This window comes from Oncorhynchus tshawytscha, unplaced genomic scaffold, assembly GCF_018296145.1.
Source record: "Oncorhynchus tshawytscha isolate Ot180627B unplaced genomic scaffold, Otsh_v2.0 Un_contig_3689_pilon_pilon, whole genome shotgun sequence".
In the NCBI taxonomy this organism is placed as follows: Eukaryota; Metazoa; Chordata; class Actinopteri; order Salmoniformes; family Salmonidae; genus Oncorhynchus; species Oncorhynchus tshawytscha.
The window spans coordinates 24,066-43,794 of record NW_024608835.1 but is presented as its reverse complement, the minus strand read 5'-3'; the positions used below and the strand labels follow the sequence as shown (position 1 = coordinate 43,794).

General features: G+C 45.8%; 1 long non-coding RNA gene and 1 pseudogene across 1 annotated transcript in view; both read right to left on the bottom strand.

The window, feature by feature from the left end:
- Window positions 1-5,454, bottom strand: part of LOC112240601 — a 33,437-nt gene extending 27,983 nt beyond the window's left edge. Inside the window, exons 1-2 of the long non-coding RNA XR_002952081.2 lie at window positions 5,124-5,454; window positions 2,574-2,710 (exon numbers count right to left, since the gene is read on the bottom strand). This is a non-coding gene — a long non-coding RNA (uncharacterized LOC112240601). The remainder of the gene's footprint in view (window positions 1-2,573; window positions 2,711-5,123) is intronic.
- A 3,779-nt stretch (window positions 5,455-9,233) lies between these two features.
- On the bottom strand, window positions 9,234-18,386 carry LOC121843882 (annotated as a pseudogene).
- Between the last annotated feature and the right edge of the window lie 1,343 nt (window positions 18,387-19,729).

Below are 19,729 nucleotides of genomic sequence, written 5' to 3'. Positions count from 1 at the left end.
AGCAAATAATTACGTTCTGTCATTTTAATATAATGACCCTGATTTGTATTTTTGATGAAGTCTGATTGTACAGCAAAAACAAAATAAAAAAATAGCCCAAGGAAATATTTTAAATGAACTTATCAAAGACAAAAAACAAAGGGAGGTAGATCTGGTTTGTGCAGTCGTAACCACAGTCAGAACGCTTGGGAACATTACCAGTTGGCATAGATCACAGACATTTACACTGTTGTTGACTATTGTCCCATCAGTGTGTCACCTGTAATCTGCATAAGGGAAAACAGTGTTCGGCACACAGGACATCTGGTATTGTTTTTATTGTTGTTGACGTGGAAATACTAATCAATAATGAGGAGACAAGGTCAATCACCATTCAGGATATTACTTTTTCAAATTGTATTAATAACATCAATTCATTATTGCAATAATGAAGCTGGTCGATGAACCACCCCTAGATGATTCGTTGAGAGCCCAACGAGCCGATTTGAGCAGCAGGATTGTATAGCAAACTACCTACTCCTGAACGTTCATGACTAACAACTTATGTATGTAATGTGTCACAAGGTTAGGATTTGTATGAAATATACTAATGATTCACAGAAGACAGTATCTGTTGTAAAGACTGTTCTCATTGTGAAGAAACCAGGGTCTGGCCCCCAAAACAAGCTTCTCCTCATCATTATCCATACCGGAGCCATCTCCACCCTGGTACCTCCTGGCAAACAAACACCATGCCATGCCGTGGAATGCGGTCTTTATGTTTTATCACCAAAAGCCTGGTAAATCCACTGCCCGCATTAAGCCCCAGAGGCCCAACTCAGAAGACCACACACAGATGAGTGCTCTAAGAACCCTATTCTATTCCTATTCTATTCCATAAAACAACCATCTGATGTAATAACTGGATTATAACATAGTCTTGTCATTTCACCCACAGCAAACAGAATAAAGGAGCGTTCAGTATCGTGGTAATAAAACATTGCAGTTCACACTCTGCTGTTCTATAATGGGGAATTCTTTGGGTCCGTTGTTTGAATTAACGTCTTTGTCTTTGTAATAGCGCAAACGGACGTGGCAGTATTACCATTACGGATTCCAGTATTACCATTACGGATTCCAGTATTACCATTACGGATTCCAGTATTACCATTACGGATTCCAGTATTACCATTACGGATTCCAGTATTACCATTACGGATTCCAGTATTACCATTACGGATTCCAAATTACCATTACGGATTCCAGTATTACCATTACGGATTCCAGTATTACCATTACGGATTCCAGTATTACCATTACGGATTCCAGTATTACCATTACGGATTCCAGTATTACCATTACGGATTCCAGTATTACCATTACGGATTCCAGTATTACCATTACGGATTCCAGTATTACCATTACGGATTCCAGTATTACCATTACGGATTCCAGTATTACCATTACGGATTCCAGTATTACCATTATGGATTCCAGCTTTAAAGCAAAAGACAATAGATCAATCATAGGAATTTGGTGATAATGGGCTGAATCCTAATTTCCACTTGGATCAAACTTTCTCATAGTGTTGTATTGATGTCAAACGGACACTTTAATTTACTTAAAAGTGGAAGTTAAGATTCACCCTCAAATGTGACGATGTCTGTGGAATCAATTGTCCAAACTAAATGCATTAATCTCATCCATGTAATAATGTTTTTGTTTTTTTCTAGTTTCATAACACTACGTCTGATAGCATTGTTATTATAATATTGTCACATAGCTACACATCATGATAACTGCTCTGTTCTTAATGTACATACTGTATGTAGATTAGGTGTAAATTATTTTGTCTATATAACCTCAGCAGATATCAGCTCTTTATTTAACTGACTTTCATTTATCTGCATGTATTAAAAGAAGAAGGCATAGTAGGCGAAGTCCCAGAATGGCACTTGACCCAGACGGATAAACTCAGCTATTGCTCTGTTCAATCATTAGGCATATACAGTGTATCAGGTTTTTTATTTATTTTATTTATCAGTGTTTTATTTATTTTTGTCATTTTATTTTTACAGATGGGGGTTACAGGTACAAAACAAGAGATACATGCATATAAAGATAACCCCAACCCTCACCCCCTGAATCCTCACCCCCGCCTGAATCCTCAACCCCCCTGCCTGAATCCTCAACCCCGCCTGAATCCTCAACCCCCGCCTGCCCAACCCCGAATCCTCCCCCCGCCTTGCTCACCCAGAAACCATGCTTCCAACCCGCCTAACCAAAACAAACTAATTTCTCATTTAAACTAATGGAGTTTGATGGGGATTTTGTTATGTTTAATATGTTGCTTCAAATGAATATACACATAATATATTGTGTGGCAGACCAGGGGGTCAAGACGTTTACACAGATCAGACACGGTCACAGTATGATTAGCTCGGGTTCAAGGGTGTTTATTAAATAATAAATCAAGAAAAGGGATACCTGGGATACCATCTTCTGGGCTCCGGGTCTTGCTGTATCCTGTTAAACGTCTTAGCTCAGATATGGGGCTTGTACACCTGGTGAGCAGTCAGCCCTTGATTACTCACCAACTCCCCAATCAGCCCCAGTTAGTCCTGGGCGGAGAGCCCGTCGAGACCTGGCACGTCCAGCAGATGGAGCCATCGCCTCGTGTTGTATGCCCGTCTGTCAGCAGGCTTCGACGCGTCTCCCCCTGGTGGCTGACCTGCTGGGCGCCACAATTGATTCACATTGATTATTAATAATAACGTTTTTGGTGGCAATTGTGGCAGCGAAACTCATGCAAAACGTATGACTCTAATAGTAGTAGGCAGTGTTTAGACTGTCCACTTTGAAGTGTTAAGACAGAGTGGCTGTATAAGGAGCATATATGAACAGAGCCTGCTACCATTATAACCTATACAGCTGTCAGATGTGTTAACAAGCAGGAACTGAGATGGAAAGATAATGGAGAAAGGTCAAGGGAAGCTATTTTCATATAGGGGCCTCTATACGTTATGCAGAGACAGACTACTATAATAATAGTAGTAATAATCTATACTACTCTATAATATAAGAATTCAGTATTTTCCATGGAAGGGCTCAACTATGCTCCATTTGTAATAAAGTCTAAATTGAATTCACATGTTCCGGTATCTGTGCAAATATTTGACTCAAGATATTCCACAACACAATCAGCTTTCAAATCAACATATTCTGCATTATGGTGTTCATACTATCACAAACAAAGTACTAGGGGTAGTGAATTCAGCTGTAAGCTAACAAGTTAGCCTACAATTAAAGCTAGAAGCTACCGGTATCATCTTGCATTGTAAAGTGTTCTAGCCTGTATGGACATTGTTTTGTGAACAGTAATGATAATTCAACATTTCTACATGCCGCGTCGCATTATTCAAGTGTATTAACTTCTGTGCAGCATGAGAGGGGAGCTAACAATGAGCAGACACTTTTGCCGAATAATGTTTGTACCCTGTTTTGTGCTGCTACCATGTTGTGTTGCTGCCATGTTGTTGTCATGTTGTGTTGCTACCATGCTGTGTTATCATGTGTTGCTGCCATGCTATGTTGTTGTCTTAGGTCTCTCTTTATGTAGTGTTGTGTTGTCTCTCTTGTCGTGATGTGTGTTTTGTCCTACATTTTAATTTAATTTATATATTTTTTAATCCCATCCCCACTGGAGGCCTTTTGCCTTTTGGTAGGCTGTCATTGTAAATAAGAACTTGTTCTTACCTGGGTTGCTTAGTTAAATTAAGGTTAAAAAAAGTTCAACATTGTTCTTTGCACTATAAAGGGACTGTGCTCAGTATGCTGATAGACAGACTTGATGTCGAGAAGAATTAACACAAATTCAGGAGAGAGGACCACGCTTGAACTAGTTGCACTGAACTCAGCTCCCCATCAACTCAACAAACACCAGCTGCTACTAACTTCCAATCAGCCTCCATGCCTGTTTCCAACGCTTACACTAGTTGCCTTGACCGCAGCTCCTCAACAAGCATCAGCTGCTACTAATTGCTTTTCAGCCTCCACACCTGTCCTCACTCTCCTTAAATCAATAATTACACAGACCAATGGTTAAATCTACAGATGCAGAAGAAATAGTCTGTAGCTCAAACAATGTTTAACCCTCTACAGGGGGGTTAAACTAAGCTAACATATGGAATTATTTAAAGGAGGTCATACCAAGAATCATCAAGCTATTTTATTAACAATTTTAAGACCCCTTGACATCTCAAAATAAATAAATAAAAAACTTATTTGAGGAACAATATAATTTGGTCTCACTACAATTAGCCCATAAAAACCCTCAATGAATAACAGATTCACAACATGGAACATGGATAGTCCCCCCAGAACATATCTAAAGGAGTTTTTCCTGAAGTGTCTGTCCTATATTTGAGAAATGTATGTATTTAACCCATTAATATATTTGAGAAATGTATGTATTTAACCCATTAATATATTTGAGAAATGTATGTATTTAACCCATTAATATATTTGAGAAATGTATGTATTTAACCCATTCATATATTTGAGAAATGTATGTATTTAACCCATTATATTTGGCACTGAAATTAAATGTCTCCATATGGACTCCCATACATTTTTTAAAATGGTACCGGGGGACATTCAGATGAGTCTTGTGAAGCCTGTGGGGGAGAGCAAACAACATGTAGGTGTTCATTAGTCTCACCTTTCCACAGCGGGGTCATATTAGTGTGTTGGCCGAACTGTTTAGTGCTACAGAGAAGTTGACAGATTGACGGTACCGATGTCGGACCCCAAATTCTTGTGAGGTTCGTAAAACAAAACGGAGAAACCATTGTGTTCGTGAGAGTCTCATCTTGTCATAATAGAGGGGCCAAACCATTGTGGTCGTGTCTCATCTTGTCATAATAGAGGGGCCAAACCATTCAAACGCTGTAGGCAATTTGGTGAGAAGACCGATTTTTCTCATGGTCTGACATACACCACTCTGGCTCTGTCAACTTTCACCACAGATGCGGAAGTGCGACACTGGCGGGTGTGGTGGATTGAGACGCATCCAAATCCAAAAAAAGAACATCTAGCATAAACGGATAGATTTTGATGGGGATTTTTAGATTTTGATTACGCACCCACAATATGGTGTCAGCAGGAGCAGGTGCCCCTAGGATAGGGGTCGAGGAGTGCGTCCGGGAGCACGCGGCGATGCTCCACCATCTCGGCGTCGCCATGGACAGCCAGGGTCTCCACTACTCGCTCCCCATTCACCAGGTCCTAGTCGGATTCGTCTCGCCCTTCCCCGGGAGTACGACGGGACGGCTGCATGCTGCCAGGGTTTCCTGTTGCAGCTGGATCTCTACCTGGCAACCTTTCTCTCTACCTCCCTGTCTCTTACTCACACACACTCACTGTCTCGCTCTCTTTCTCTCTACCTCCCTGTCTCTTACTCACACACACTCACTGTCTCGCTCTCTTTCTCTCTACCTCCGTCTCTTACTCACACACACTCACTGTCTCGCTCCCTTTCTCTCTGCCTCCCTCTGTCTCTCCCTCACACACACTCACTGTCTCGCTCTCTTTCTCTCTACCTCCCTGTCTCTTACTCACACACACTCACTGTCTCGCTCCCTTTCTCTCTGCCTCCCTCTGTCTCTCCCTCACACACACTCACTGTCTCGCTCTCTTTCTCTCTGCATTGTTGGTCGTAATGACAGTGGTGTTTTAACAGAATATGAGGAGATCATTTTATTGATTTCACTTTATTATACAATTCTGAAATCTGGATGAATCATACATGCAACACATACCACACACTAACAATGACCTTCGGAAGGTTTTCAAACCCCTTGACTTTTTCCACATTTTGTTACATTACAGCCTTAGTTTAAAGTGGATTAAATACAAATAAAAATGTTTTTATTCTTTTAATACATTTCAAAAAATGTATCAAACTGAAATACATTATTTACGTAAGTATTCTGACCCTTTGCTATGAGACTCGAAATTGAGCTCAGGTGCATCCTGTTTCCATTGATCATCCTTGAGATGTTTCTACAACTTGCTGTCCACCTGTGGTAAACACAACTAATTGAACATGATTTGGAAAGGCACACACCTGTCTATATTAGGTGCCCACAATTGACAGTGCATGTCAGAGCAAAAACCAAGTCATGAGGTGGAAAGAATTGTCCGTAGAGCTCTGAGACAGAAATGTGCACAGATCTGGGAAAGGCTACAGACCAGGGAGGGAGGGTAGAGAGAGGACACAGACCAGGGAGGGAGGGTAGAGAGAGGGTAGAGGGAGAACACAGACCAGGGAGGGAGGGTAGAGAGAGGGTAGAGGGAGAACACAGACCAGGGAGGGAGGGTAGAGAGAGGGTAGAGGGAGAACACAGACCAGGGAGGAAGGTTAGAGGGATGACACAGACCAGGGAGGGAGGGTAGAGAGAGGGTAGAGGGAGAACACAGACCAGGGAGGAAGGTTAGAGGGATGACACAGACCAGGGAGGGAGGGTAGAGAGAGGGTAGAGGGAGAACACAGACCAGGGAGGGAGGGTAGAGAGAGGGTAGAGGGAGAACACAGACCAGGGAGGGAGGGTAGAGAGAGGGTAGAGGGAGAACACAGACCAGGGAGGGAGGGTAGAGAGAGGGTAGAGGGAGAACACAGACCAGGGAGGGAGGGTAGAGGGAGGGTAGAGGGAGAACACAGACCAGGGAGGGAGGGTAGAGAGAGGGTAGAGGGAGAACACAGACCAGGGAGGAAGGTTAGAGGGATGACACAGACCAGGGAGGGAGGGTAGAGAGAGGGTAGAGGGAGAACACAGACCAGGGAGGAAGGTTAGAGGGATGACACAGACCAGGGAGGGAGGGTAGAGAGAGGGTAGAGGGAGAACACAGACCAGGGGGAGGGAGGGTAGAGAGAGGGTAGAGGGAGAACACAGACCAGGGAGGGAGGTAGAGGAGAACACAGACCAGGGAGGGAGGGTAGAGGGAGAACACAGACCAGGTAGAGGGAGACACAGACCAGGGAGGGAGGGTAGAGAGAGGGTAGAGGGAGAACACAGACCAGGGAGGGAGGGTAGAGGGAGGGTAGAGGGAGAACACAGACCAGGGAGGGAGGGTAGAGAGGGAGGGTAGAGGGAGAACACAGACCAGGGAGGGAGGGTAGAGAGAGGGTAGAGAGAGGGTAGAGGGAGAACACACACCAGGGAGGGAGGGTAGAGAGAGGGTAGAGGGAGAACACAGACCAGGGAGGGAGGGTAGAGAGAGGGTAGAGGGAGAACACAGACCAGGGAGGGAGGGTAGAGAGAGGGTAGAGGGAGAACACAGACCAGGGAGGGAGGGTAGAGAGAGGGTAGAGGGAGAACACAGACCAGGGAGGAAGGTTAGAGGGATGACACAGACCAGGGAGGGAGGGTAGAGAGAGGGTAGAGAGAGGGTAGAGGGAGAACACAGACCAGGGAGGGAGGGTAGAGGGAGAACACAGACCAGGGAGGGAGGGTAGAGGGAGAACACAGACCAGGGAGGGAGGGTAGAGGGAGAACACAGACCAGGGAGGGAGGGTAGAGGGAGAACACAGACCAGGGAGGGAGGGTAGAGGGAGAACACAGACCAGGGAGGGAGGGCAGAGGGAGAACACAGACCAGGGAGGGAGGGTAGAGGGAGAACACAGACCAGGGAGGGTGGGTAGAGGGAGAACACAGACCAGGGAGGGTGGGTAGAGGGAGAACACAGACCAGGGAGGGTGGGTAGAGGGAGAACACAGACCAGGGAGGGAGGGTAGAGGGAGAACACAGACCAGGGAGGGAGGGTAGAGGGAGAACACAGACCAGGGAGGGAGGGTAGAGGGAGAACACAGACCAGGGAGGGAGGGTAGAGGGAGAACACAGACCAGGGAGGGAGGGTAGAGAACACAGAGGGAGGGTAGAGGGAGAACACAGACCAGGGAGGGAGGGTAGAGAGAGGGTAGAGGGAGAACACAGACCAGGGAGGGGGTAGAGAGGGTAGAGGGAGAACACAGACCAGGGAGGGAGGGTAGAGGGAGGGTAGAGGGAGAACACAGACCAGGAGGGAGGGTAGAGGGAAGGACACAGACCAGGGAGGGAGGGTAGAGGAGAACACAGACCAGGGAGGGAGGGTAGAGGAAGGACACAGACCAGGGAGGGAGGGTAGAGGAAGGACACAGACCAGGGAGGGAGGGTAGAGGAAGGACACAGACCAGAGAGGGAGGAGAGGGCAGAGGGAGAACACAGACCAGGGAGGGAGGGTAGAGAGAGAACACAGACCAGGGAGGGAGGGTAGAGGGAGAACACAGACCAGGGAGGGAGGGTAGAGGGAGAACACAGACCAGGGAGGGAGGGTAGAGGGAGAACACAGACCAGGGAGGAAGGGTAGAGGGAGAACACAGACCAGGGAGGAAGGATAGAGGGAGAACACAGACCAGGGAGGAAGGCTAGAGGGAGAACACAGACCAGGGAGGGAGGGAGGGGAGGGAGGGTAGAGGGAGAACACAGACCGGTGAGGGAGGGTAGAGAGAGGGTAGAGGGAGAACACAGACCAGGGAGGGAGGGTAGAGAGAGGGTAGAGGGAGAACACAGACCAGGGAGGGAGGGTAGAGGAGGGTAGAGGGAGAACACAGACCAGGGAGGAAGGGTAGAGGGAGAACACAGACCGGGAGAGGGAGAGGGAGAACACAGAGAGGGGGAGGGTAGAGGGGTAGAGGGAGAACACAGACCGGTGAGGGAGGGTAGAGAGAGGGTAGAGGGAGAACACAGACCAGGGAGGGAGTGTAGAGAGAGGGTAGAGGGAGAACACAGACCAGGGAGGAAGGATAGAGAGAGGGTAGAGGGAGAACACAGACCAGGGAGGAAGGATAGAGAGAGGGTAGAGGGAGAACACAGACCGGTGAGGGAGGGTAGAGAGAGGGTAGAGGGAGAACACAGACCAGGGAGGATAGAGGGAGAACACAGACCGGTGAGGGAGGGTAGAGAGAGGGTAGAGGGAGAACACAGACCAGGGAGGGTAGAGGAAGGACACAGACCGGTGAGGCTAGAGGGAGAACACAGACCGGTGAGGGAGGGTAGAGGGAGGGTAGAGGGAGAACACAGACCGGTGAGGGAGGGTAGATACATCAATACTGTAGATAACCAGAAACCTAGAATGCCTTTACCCATTCTAACCTATTATCTGACTCTGAGTTAATGAAACTAGTATTAAGATTTTTCTGTCTGTTTGTTGTTGTTGAATTATAAATGTCATCCTACAGTATGTTATTATCCCTGAGCCTCTGAATAATAAACATGGTAAATAACTGATCATATTAGAAAGTGATGAACAATCAAACAATGATGGTTGTCATTGTACAGGATTAATATATTCTACTGCTACTACTTGACATTAAGATGAGGAAGAGAGTGGTACTTCACACTGCCACCTCTTCCTCATTTGTACTTAATTAGAATCGTAAAAAAGGTCAAATACATCTTTTAAGAATACAGCACCTCCAACTGCGATAGCTGCTGGTCCTGAAACCAGCGCTGTGACACCAGTTGCTATCAATCCCACAGCCTTTACCGAAAGGTCCAGTAACTTATTCTTATTAATCCCCCACGTGTTCTTCTGCTCTTCCTCTTCGATCTTCCTCTGGGCCTCCTGGTACATCTCATTGGTGTAGTGTTCCCTCCATTCTTCTTCACCATCTCATCTATCTTCTTCAGCAGCTCTGGGACCTGAGTGTTGTCATTCTTCTTTTTATTATTGAAGACATGATTTCTGCCCTTAAAGACCTTGACGAGTTTCATAAGCTCCTCACTCTCACTTAGAAAGTCCACCATTGATTTGTCCTCCAGCTGGTCTCCTCCGGTGAACAGAATGATGGTGTACATTGATGCCTCTTCTCCAAAGTTCTCCTGGATCCACTTCACAGTGTTCCTCTCCTCCTCTGTGAACCTCCCCAGTCTGATCACCAGCAGGAAGGCGTGGGGTCCTGGGACTGACATGTAGATGGACTTTTCTATCTCACTTTTCATCTCTTCTTTAGACATTGTTGTGTCATAGAGCCCCGGGGTGTCGATGACATCAATCTTCCTCCCATCCACCTCCCCACTCTGTTTCTCACAGTGAACAGTGACAGACTCAGGGGAGAGGTCTTCTCTAAACACCTTTCTCCCCAGGATGGTGTTTCCTGTTGCACTCTTCCCTGATCCAGTCTTCCCCACCAGAACTATCCTCAGGTCAGAGGGATGCCCTGAATCTGTGAAAACAGACAAGTGCTTGAGTTGATAGTGATTGTCTTGATGAAAAGCTAATGAAATGTGTGTTTGTGTATCAGGCATGTGTGAGGATGGATCTACAGAGCAGATGCCCCTTTGTCCCTCCAGTCTCCCTTCTGGGTTGTAATATAATTTTAAAATACATTTCTGTCATTGTTGTTTGGAACCCACTACTCGCAAGTTGTTGTCAAATTCGTCACCCTCCACCCCATACGTAGGTTGCACCTGTTCACCAGTCTGCCCTGTAAGGAGATTGAACCTGTTCACCAGTCTGCCCTGTAAGGAGATTGCACCTGTTCACCAGTCTGCCCTGTAAGGAGATTGCACCTGTTCACCAGTCTGCCCTGTAAGGAGATTGCACCGGTTTACCAGTCTGCCCTGTAAGGAGATTGCACCTGTTTACCAGTCTGCCCTGTAAGGAGATTGCACCTGTATACCAGTCTGCCCTGTAAGGAGATTGCACCTGTTCACCAGTCTGCACTGTAAGGAGATTGCACCTGTTCACCAGTCTGCCCTGTAAGGAGATCAACCACCCGAGCCACTGCCTGTTCACCCCGCTGTCATCCAGAAGGCGAGGTCAGTACAGGTGCATCAAAGCTGGGACCGAGAGACTGAAAAACAGCTTCTATCTCAAGGCCATCAGACTGTTAAACAGCCACCACTAACATTGAGTGGCTGCTGCCAACACACTGTCAATGACACTGACTCAACTCCAGCCACTTTAATAATGGGAATGATGGGAAATGATGTAAATATATCACTAGCCACTTTAAACAATGCTACCTTATATAATGTTACTTACCCTACATTATTCATCTCATGTGCATACGTAGATACTGTACTCTATATCATCGACTGCATCCTTATGTAATACATGTATCACTAGCCACTTTAACCATGCCACTTGGTTTACATACTTATCTCATATGTATATACTGTACTCGATATCATCTACTGTATCTTGCCTATGCTGCTCTGTACCATCACTCATTCATATATCCTTATGTACATATTCTTTATCCCCTTACACTGTGTATAAGACAGTAGTTTTTTGGAATTGTTAGTTAGATTACTTGTTCGTTATTACTGCATTGTCGGAACTAGAAGCACAAGCATTTCGCTACACTCGCATTGACATCTGCTAACCATGTGTATGTGACAAACAAATTTGATTTTGATTTGATTTGATTTGATTTGAGATTGCACCTGTTCACCAGTCTGCCCTGTAAGGAGTTGCACCTGTTCACCAGTCTGCCCTGTAAGGAGATTGCACCTGTTCACCAGTCTGCCCTGTAAGGAGATTGCACCTTTTCACCAGTCTGCCCTGTAAGGAGATTGCACCTGTTCACCAGTCTGCCCTGTAAGGAGATTGAACCTGTTCACCAGTCTGCCCTGTAAGGAGACTGAACCTGTTCACCTGTCTGCCCTGTAAGGAGACTGAACCTGTTCACCAGTCTGCCCTGTAAGGAGATTGCACCTGTTCACCAGTCTGCCCTGTAAGGAGATTGAACAGTTCACCAGTCTGCCCTGTAAGGAGACTGAACCTGTTCACCAGTCTGCCCTGTAAGGAGACTGACCTGTTCACCAGTCTGCCCTGTAAGGAGATTGCACCTGTTCACCAGTCTGCCCTGTAAGGAGATTGACCTGTTCACCAGTCTGCCCTGTAAGGAGACTGAACCTGTTCACCAGTCTGCCCTGTAAGGAGACTGAACCTGTTCACCTGTCTGCCCAAGGAGATTGAACCTGTTCACCAGTCTGCCCTGTAAGGAGACTGAACCTGTTCACCAGTCTGCCCTGTAAGGAGATTGAACCTGTTCACCAGTCTGCCCTGTAAGGAGATTGAACCTGTTCACCAGTCTGCCCTGTAAGGAGATTGCACCTGTTCACCAGTCTGCCCTGTAAGGAGACTGCACCTGTTCACCAGTCTGCCCTGTAAGGAGATTGCACCTGTTCACCAGTCTGCCCTGTAAGGAGATTGCACCTGTTCACCAGTCTGCCCTGTAAGGAGATTGCACCTGTTCACCAGTCTGCCCTGTAAGGAGATTGCACCTGTTACCAGTCTGCCCTGTAAGGAGATTGCACCTGTTCACCAGTCTGCACTGTAAGGAGATTGCACCTGTTCACCAGTCTGCCCTGTAAGGAGATCAACCACCCGAGCCACTGCCTGTTCACCCCGCTGTCATCCAGAAGGCGAGGTCAGTACAGGTGCATCAAAGCTGGGACCGAGAGACTGAAAAACAGCTTCTATCTCAAGGCCATCAGACTGTTAAACAGCCACCACTAACATTGAGTGGCTGCTGCCAACACACTGTCAATGACACTGACTCAACTCCAGCCACTTTAATAATGGGAATTGATGGGAAATGATGTAAATATATCACTAGCCACTTTAAACAATGCTACCTTATATAATGTTACTTACCCTACATTATTCATCTCATGTGCATACGTAGATACTGTACTCTATATCATCGACTGCATCCTTATGTAATACATGTATCACTAGCCACTTTAACCATGCCACTTGGTTTACATACTCATCTCATATGTATATACTGTACTCGATATCATCTACTGTATCTTGCCTATGCTGCTCTGTACCATCACTCATTCATATATCCTTATGTACATATTCTTTATCCCCTTACACTGTGTATAAGACAGTAGTTTTTTGGAATTGTTAGTTAGATTACTTGTTCGTTATTACTGCATTGTCGGAACTAGAAGCACAAGCATTTCGCTACACTCGCATTGACATCTGCTAACCATGTGTATGTGACAAACAAATTTGATTTTGATTTGATTTGATTTGATTTGAGATTGCACCTGTTCACCAGTCTGCCCTGTAAGGAGATTGCACCTGTTCACCAGTCTGCCCTGTAAGGAGATTGCACCTGTTCACCAGTCTGCCCTGTAAGGAGATTGCACCTTTTCACCAGTCTGCCCTGTAAGGAGATTGCACCTGTTCACCAGTCTGCCCTGTAAGGAGATTGAACCTGTTCACCAGTCTGCCCTGTAAGGAGACTGAACCTGTTCACCTGTCTGCCCTGTAAGGAGACTGAACCTGTTCACCAGTCTGCCCTGTAAGGAGATTGCACCTGTTCACCAGTCTGCCCTGTAAGGAGATTGAACCTGTTCACCAGTCTGCCCTGTAAGGAGACTGAACCTGTTCACCAGTCTGCCCTGTAAGGAGACCTAACCTGTTCACCAGTCTGCCCTGTAAGGAGATTGAACCTGTTCACCAGTCTGCCCTGTAAGGAGATTGCACCTGTTCACCAGTCTGCCCTGTAAGGAGACTGAACCTGTTCACCAGTCTGCCCTGTAAGGAGACTGAACCTGTTCACCTGTCTGCCCTGTAAGGAGATTGAACCTGTTCACCAGTCTGCCCTGTAAGGAGACTGAACCTGTTCACCAGTCTGCCCTGTAAGGAGATTGAACCTGTTCACCAGTCTGCCCTGTAAGGAGACTGAACCTGTTCACCAGTCTGCCCTGTAAGGAGATTGCACCTGTTCACCAGTCTGCCCTGTAAGGAGACTGAACCTGTTCACCAGTCTGCCCTGTAAGGAGACTGAACCTGTTCACCAGTCTGCCCTGTAAGGAGATTGCACCTGTTCACCAGTCTGCCCTGTAAGGAGATTGCACCTGTTCACCAGTCTGCCCTGTAAGGAGATTGCACCTGTTCACCAGTCTGCCCTGTAAGGAGATTGCACCTGTTCACCAGTCTGCCCTGTAAGGAGATTGCACCTGTTCACCAGTCTGCCCTGTAAGGAGATTGCACCTGTTCACCAGTCTGCCCTGTAAGGAGATTGAACCTGTTCACCAGTCTGCCCTGTAAGGAGATTGAACCTGTTCACCAGTCTGCCCTGTAAGGAGACTGAACCTGTTCACCAGTCTGCCCTGTAAGGAGATGCCTGAACACTGTTCACCAGTCTGCCCTGTAAGGAGATTGAACCTGTTCACCAGTCTGCCCTGTAGGAGATTGAACCTGTTCACCAGTCTGCCCTGTAAGGAGATTGAACCTGTTCACCAGTCTGCCCTGTAAGGAGATTGAACCTGTTCACCAGTCTGCCCTGTAAGGAGATTGAACCTGTTCACCAGTCTGCCCTGTAAGGAGATTGAACCTGTTCACCAGTCTGCCCTGTAAGGAGACTGAACCTGTTCACCAGTCTGCCCTGTAAGGAGACTGAACCTGTTCACCAGTCTGCCCTGTAAGGAGACTGAACCTGTTCACCAGTCTGCCCTGTAAGGAGACTGAACCTGCCCAGTATCCAAACATGGATGGCTTGAGAGACCTTAACATTTGTTTAACACTTGATAACACTTGATTTAGCCAACATCATCATCATCATCCACATTCAGTCTGATTGGCTGATAGGAGCAGAGAGAGAGGAAGAAGAGACTTCAGTCTGATTGGCTGATAGGAGCAGAGAGAGAGGAAGAAGAGACTTCAGTCTGATTGGCTGATAGGAGCAGAGAGAGAGGAAGAAGAGACTTCAGTCTGATTGGCTGATAGGAGCAGAAAGAGACTTCAGTCTGATTGGCTGAAGAAGAGAAGAAGAGACTTCAGTCTGATTGGCTGATAGGAGCAGAGAGAGAGGAAGAAGAGACTTCAGTCTGATTGGCTGATAGGAGCAGAGAGAGAGGAAGAAGAGACTTCAGTCTGATTGGCTGATAGGAGCAGAGAGAGAGGAAGAAGAGACTTCAGTCTGATTGGCTGATAGGAGCAGAGAGAGAGGAAGAAGAGACTTCAGTCTGATTGGCTGATAGGAGCAGAAAGAGAGGAAGAAGAGACTTCAGTCTGATTGGCTGATAGGAGCAGAGAGAGAGGAAGAAGAGACTTCAGTCTGATTGGCTGATAGGAGCAGAGAGAGAGGAAGAAGAGACTTCAGTCTGATTGGCTGATAGGAGCAGAGAGAGAGGAAGAAGAGACTTCAGTCTGATTGGCTTTTCTTCTTCTCTACGCTCCTATCAGCTAAAGGTAAATCTCAACCAGTAAAATAAATAAAGCTAACCAGCAGATTAACATCAATCATAAACATCAATAATTAGCCAATAGCCCACCCTCTTTTCCCCCTGTCAAGCATGTCTTTAGGAGGCACTGAACTGAGTGTGTCGCCCTTTTTTCATTTTGAGCACCTGCCCCTGAAAGGTCTGTGCACGGCCCTGGTGTGTGTTTGAGCAGCATGTATATATGTACGCGGGGGTGTGTGTACCTTGGCATTGACCAGTGAAGGCTTGCAGACAGAGTGTCAACAGGAACAGAATCTTCAGAGTCCCTCTTCCTCGTTCCATCTCTGCTACAGTCGGCCAATCAAAAACATAGAAACAGACGATGACCTTATTACAAAAAGCAAAGTCCACATAAACTAAATTATAATTTATTCTCAGCCGCTTCACTTTAAAACAATATGAACTACAAGAAGAGTAATGCTATGTGGTGTTATTTGACTTTAAACCAATATGAACTATAAGAAGAGTAATGCTATGTGGTGTTATTTGACTTTAAACCAATATGAACTATAAGAAGATGCTATGTGATGTAACTATTGTAAAACAAAGTACATTCTCTAACAAGGTAACCAGCATCAGGTAAACATAATGTACTCATATGTCAAATGACATTCTAAACATGCGTATCATTCTACAGTTGACATTCTGCTAAATGGTGGGACCAGATGGACCAGTTATTGTACACCAGGGAAGGCAACTCCAGTTTTCTGGGGCCTAATTGGTCTCACACGTTCCCCCAGCCCTACAGAATCTGAAGACCATTATTAGCTTATTATTGGAGCCAGGTGTGTTAGCTGTGGATAAAGGATGATCGTGGTTCCCTGCACAGGAGTTTCATTGCAGAAGATATAGGAGGAGGGGCTCATTGTAACGGCTGGAATGGAATCATTGGAACCGTGTCAAACATGTTGTTTCCATGAGTTTGATGTGTAGGTACCACTAAATGTATTCCATTCCAGCCATTACAATAAACCATCCTTCCTATGGCTCCTCCAACCAGCCTCCTCTGTCTGATATGTAAAATACCTATCCAGGCATTATAATATCTGTCATACATCATCCATATAGTTGCAGCAGCATACAACCCTGCATACCACCCTGCATACCACTCTGCATACCACCCTGCACACCCCCCTGCATACCACTCTGCATACCACCCTGCATACCACCCTGCATACCACTCTGCATACCACCCTGCATACCACCCTGCATACCCCTCTGCATACCACTCTGCATACCACCCTGCATACCACCCTGCATACCACTCTGCATACCACCCTGCATACAACTCTGCATACCACCCTGCATACCACCCTGCATACCACTCTGCATACCACCCTGCATACCACCCTGCATACCCCTATGCATACCACCCTGCATACCACTCTGCATACCACCCTGCATACCACTCTGCATACCACTCTGCATACCACCCTGCATACCACTCTGCATACCACCCTGCATACCACTCTGCATACCACTCTGCATACCACCCTGCATACCACCCTGCATACCACTCTGCATACCACCCTGCATACCACCCTGCATACCACCCTGCATACCACCCTGCATACCACTGCTGGATTGCTTCTGAAGGAAAGCAGGGTTGGTCCTGGTCAGTCCCTGGATGAGAGACCAGATGCTGCTGGAAGTGGTGTTGGAGGGCCAGTAGGTGGCATTCTTTCCTCTCGTCTAAAAAATATCCCAAAACCCCAAGGCAGTGATTGGGGACACTGACCTGTGTAGGGTGCCGTCTTTCAGATGGGACGTTAAACGGGTGTCCTGACTCTCTGAGGTCATTAAAGATCCCCTGGCACTTATCGTAAGAGTAGGGGTGTTAACCCCGGTGTCCTTGCTAAATTCCCAATCCGGCCCTCAAACCATCATGGTCACCTAATAATCCCCAGTTTACAATTGTCTCATTCATCCCCCTCCACTCCCTTGTAACTATTCCCCAGGTTGTTGCTGTAAATGACAATGTTTCTCAGTCAACTTACCTGTTAAAATAACAAATAAATAAATAGTCAGTCAGGAATGTACTCAAGGTCACCAAACAGGCCCCAGATGAATGGAGAAGCCCATCCCTGCTGTACACTGTGGTATAATGACCTGTCACTCAGTACCAAGATACCTGCAGGTCAGTCCCTCACAGCAGCAACCTGCTGTACACTGTGGTATAATGACCTGTCACTCAGTACCAGGATAACCTGCACGTCAGTCCCTCACAGCAACAACCTGCTATATGCTGTGTTGACTCAAGTTTTGCCCACTTCAATTAGATATATAGCAGGGTTACCCAACTCGCGGCCCACAGGCTGAATTTGGCCCGCAGGTGGTTTAATTTGGCCCACCAATTTTATGAGCAAAACATTAAGACTGAAACAACACGAGGAAATCAGCCCTTGAACTCTCTTAGGTAAATATCATAGACCCAGACCTGTGCTACACTATCTTGTCCTAGACCCTCTGGTTTCTATTTAATAAAACAAGATAAATGTTTCAGGTAAAAGTGAAAAACCTAATTCTCCTTTCATTGTTATCCAATATTAAACCACATGTATAAATACAAACAGAAGAATGTGATTGTTGACTTTCCAAGAAACTTGTTTATTTTGAATAAATTGTCCTGACATGTCTAGTGATGATCAAACCTGGTATAAATAAAATGTTTACTCCATATTGTGCTACAGTTATCACAATACATTGTTGTACATTTCATTAGTAAGGTAGTTAAGTTGAATACTCACTTTTAGTGGAGTTGCACATGTCTGTTAATTGTCCCCTGTTGTGACTGTGAGAGCTGAAGCTATGTGCTGCAACTTATAGTCGGAGTTAAGTTTCGTTTCACCTGTAACTAGTCATTTCTAGCCAATGAGAGGAGTAATTCACCTCAGGACAGACAGAGGCTGAAATCTGATTGGGTGTCACTATTATCAACCTCCTCTGACAACTCAACCTTGGATTAGCCACAACTCTGGGTAAAATGAAATGTGTTGGACACAGACCTCTTCTTCTGGGAAAAAGGTTCAAATTAAAATAGCAAATGAAACATTTTCAAATGTAACTATGTAGTTGTCTAACCTGGTCCCAGATCTGTTTGTTCTCTTTCCAACTCCATTGATCACTATATACTGTAGTTGTCTAACCTGGTCCCAGATCTGTTTGTTCTCTTTCCAAATCCATTGATCACTATATACTGTAGTTGCCAAGCCTGGTCCCAGATCTGTTTGTTCTCTTTCCAACTCCATTGATCACTATATACTGTAGTTGCCTAGCCTGGTCCCAGATCTGTTTGTTCTCTTTCCAACTCCATTGATCACTATCAAGCCATGACAATGAGTGACAAGGAGATGTAATAATACCACAAACAGCCTGCCGCTTAGGCTCATAGTTGCCTAGGTCTTCTAATGTAATCGTTGTACGTCATTTAATTAGTAAGGTAGTTAAGTTGAATACTCGCTGTTAGTGAAGCTATTAGCTGGACCTTACAGGTAACTACCAAAATAAAGGAAACACCAACATAATGTGTGTTAACAGGGTGTTGGGCACCACGAAGTGCCAGAACTGCTTCAATGCACATAGACTCTACAAGTGTCTAGAACTCTATTGTTTGGTTGATGGTGGTGGAAACACTCTCTCAGTCTCCCTTAAGGGTTCAACTGGGTTGAGATCTGGTGACTGAGACAGCCAAGGCATATGGTTTACATAGTTTTCATGCTCATCAAACCATTCAGTGACCTCTCATACCCTGTGGACGGGGGCATTATCATCCTGGAAGAGACCACTCCCATCAGGATAGACATTATTCACCACAGGTTGAAGGTGATCACTCAGAATGGCTGTGTATTTACTGGTGTTTACCTTGGTCTCTAAGTGGTTGAGTGGACCTAAACCACGCCAGGAAAATGCACCCCACAACATAACAGAGCTGACAGAACCCTCAATTACTCAAGTGTTTCTTGTATTTTGGCAGTTACCTGTACATTCCGAGTTAAGTTTCGGTTCCCCTGTAACTTGTTATTTATAGCCAATGAGAGAGTGTTACTAGGCAAGAATAATTCAACTCAGAACACGCAGAGTCTGAATTCTGATTGGGTGTCACTATTATCAACCTCCTCCTGACAATTCACAACATTGGCTGTCTGCCCAGAATCAGAGTTGAGAGCAGAAGAAGTGTTGTTTGAAGATGAAAGCGCATCGAGTATCATTAGTGAGAAGGATGGGTGGACAACAGTGAAGTCCAAGAATTGAACAAAAAGGGCAGCAATTGTTGTGGAAAATTAGTCTGTTGAATCGTTGCTTGTTGGAGTATGTTTTTGTTTTGATAAAGATGTTTATTTGGGAAACTCGTTTGAAGTCACAAGGATGGTGAAGAAGCTGTGGGAAAAGTGGATGCAGTCAGTAGATGTTGTCACTTTAATATAGTACCTTGATTTACTCATCTCATATGTATATAC